Below are 2,944 nucleotides of genomic sequence, written 5' to 3'. Positions count from 1 at the left end.
GATAATCAAGTGATGGAAAATACTTAGAAAATGACACAGAGAGGTCTTCTAATGTCTTCTGCACTTCTGACGAAATTTTTAATTTGTTTGGAAAAGCCTCTATACCTGGGAAGCAATCAAGTTGCGAGTTTTTAACTTTTCTTATTCACAGTTCTAATTTGTCGACGAAAGACTTTAATTTGACTGTAATTGTAATAATATTTTCGTTCGCTCCTTGCAGACTCAAATCTAAAACGTTCAACTTCTCAAAAAGATTGTTGAGAAATGCTACCTCCAGCCACCGATTACCATCGTTAAGAAATTCAAATCCAGAATTTTCAGCATCAATGAAACATTATTTCAGTTCGCAAAGAAATAAATCAAGTGAGCACTTTTCCTTTCGAGAGCCATCGCACTTCTGTACGAAGCAGTAAACACTTAAACTCAGAATCCATAGTTTCACATAGGGATGCAAAAAAGTCTGCACCGTAGGGAATGCGATTTTATGTAACTCACCACTTTAATAACGTTGTCCATCGTCTTCAGGAGACCACCAGGTAGAGATTTTGACATCTAAACTTCGAGGTAAATCATGCAATGTGTAATTTTAACTTGTGAACATTTTTGTAATACATGAGCCACGAAGCCATTTTTTCAACCTTGCATGGATGGAACGCCATCAGTGCAAACGCTTATACAAATTTACCACTGCTTCCCTCTCAATACGCCATTTTGGTTTACCAGATTAAAGACATCTTCTCCTGTCGTTCTTTCCTTCAATTGACAACAAAAGAAAAACTGACTTATGATTTTACCACCTCTGATGACTCGCAGAAATGAATTTAGTTGAGCTTTGTTGCGGATGTCTGTACTTTCATCGATTTGTAAGGCCTAGAAGTTTTCGAGTTCATTTTTTGCTTCAGTGAAATGTTCGCGAAGCTGATCATGTCTCGCGGGCAGGCAAATGAATGGTCTTAATTTGTTTGACGGCTTCATCACTAATCATTGTGTCAGTATATAATGTTTTCGGCATCAGAATGTGATTTTTTCTTCTTTGCTAAAAGCTGGGCAATCTTGTAAACAGCGATTTGAGCTTTCTCGGGAATTGAGTGAAATTTCTTCAGCCTTTTTGATTGAATTTTTAAATAAAATTTTAGCATCTCAAAATATTCTTTGGTTTGTTCTTTTGTTGCAGACGATTTGTTATTAAATGACGTTGAAGTTTCCTAGGAACCATCGCTTCATTTGAGAGTGTTGTTAAACAAACCATACAAAAAGGAACCGAGTTGTCGTTTTTACGATAATATAAAACCATGTTGGATGCAATTTTCATTATATTTTCGTTTTGATGAGTTGGACTTTTTATTCTGGTGTTCTTGTTTGCTATGACTCTTTTTCTCATTTTTCTGAGATCTCAATAAAAATTTGTCCATGTTTAAATCTAAAACTAAAAATCGATTAAAATTAACATAAAATAATTTATGTAAATTATAAATTTAAAAAAAATTAAAATTACTATACAATTTACTTACAAACAATCACGGTTTAAATGGAGAAATGTAATATATTCTTTTCTACTCTAGGCACAAGGCCCGAAGTTTTGGGGGAGGGGGCCAGTAGATTAGATCGACCCCAGTACGCAACTGGTACTTAATTTACCAATCTCGAAAGGATGAAAGGCAAAGTCGACCTCGGCGGAATTTGAACCCAGAGCGTAAAGACAGACGAAATATCGCTACGCATTTCGCCCGGCGTGTTAACGTTTCTGCCAGCTCGCTTCCTTAGAAATGTAATATATTTATTTCTTTATTGCCCACAGGGGGCTAAACATAGAGGGGACAAGCCTTCTATATAATATACTGTAGCAAAACTGCTGTTCGTCGTGTAACGTGATTAATTTATATTTACCGTATCTCACAGTTTATGCAATTAATATTTATTTACGCTCGAACTTTGTTTCCCGAAATTCCCGAAAATATTTTTCGCGACACTACTATATGGACAGAACGGCGATCGTCGATTATCGAGAGAATGTCTCTGATGATTAGCGTGGTTGGAGATATTGCCTCACAGTTACAGACTGTGGCAGAGTCATTTGATCGTGGGACAAACTACCTTCAATATTTAGCTACGACCTTTACGTTCCGAGTTAAAATCCTGGTGAGGTCAACTTTGGCTTTTATTCGTCCGGCTTCGACAAAATGAAATACCAGAATGGTACTGAGAACTAGTTAACACTTTAATGAAGCATCTTAGATGTAAATACAATTATATCAGAGGAAATAAATATCTGTAAGAATGCTTAAGATGGCGGGTGATTAATTCTTCAGGATGATGGATGAAACACCGTCGGGTAAGTCACTCCAAGTTATTGCACTTGATGGGTGTATGTAAGAATGTGCGTGTGGTGGTGTCTAGAAATCTGAAGGTGGTTTAGCTATTATTTCTTGCAGATTGAGTGATTTGGCTGGCAGCGATCATACACAAGCTTTTTCGTTCGTCCGTGTGGGTTACAGACACCCTCATGAACAGCGCTTCTACACGTAGCAACATTATCTCAGCTACTATCGCCACTACCACCACCACCACCACCACCACCACCACCACCACCACCGCCACCATTACTTGCGGCAGTATCCTCGATTTTATCACATTTACCAACACCATCATGACAACCTCCACTACATTACGTAACTATCATAATAAACTACTACTATAATCTCTCTCTCTCTCTCTCTCTATATATATATATACATACATATATATGTGTGTGTGTATATATGTGTATATATATATGCATATATATGTGTGTATGTACATACATACATACACACATATACATAGGTTCATACATACGCACATACATACATACATACATATATATAGACACACATATATACATATATATATATATATACATACATATATACATATATATATATATATATATATATATATATATATA

This window comes from Octopus bimaculoides, chromosome 9 (assembly GCF_001194135.2).
Source record: "Octopus bimaculoides isolate UCB-OBI-ISO-001 chromosome 9, ASM119413v2, whole genome shotgun sequence".
Classification (NCBI taxonomy): Eukaryota; Metazoa; Mollusca; class Cephalopoda; order Octopoda; family Octopodidae; genus Octopus; species Octopus bimaculoides.
This window is presented reverse-complemented; position numbering follows the sequence as displayed.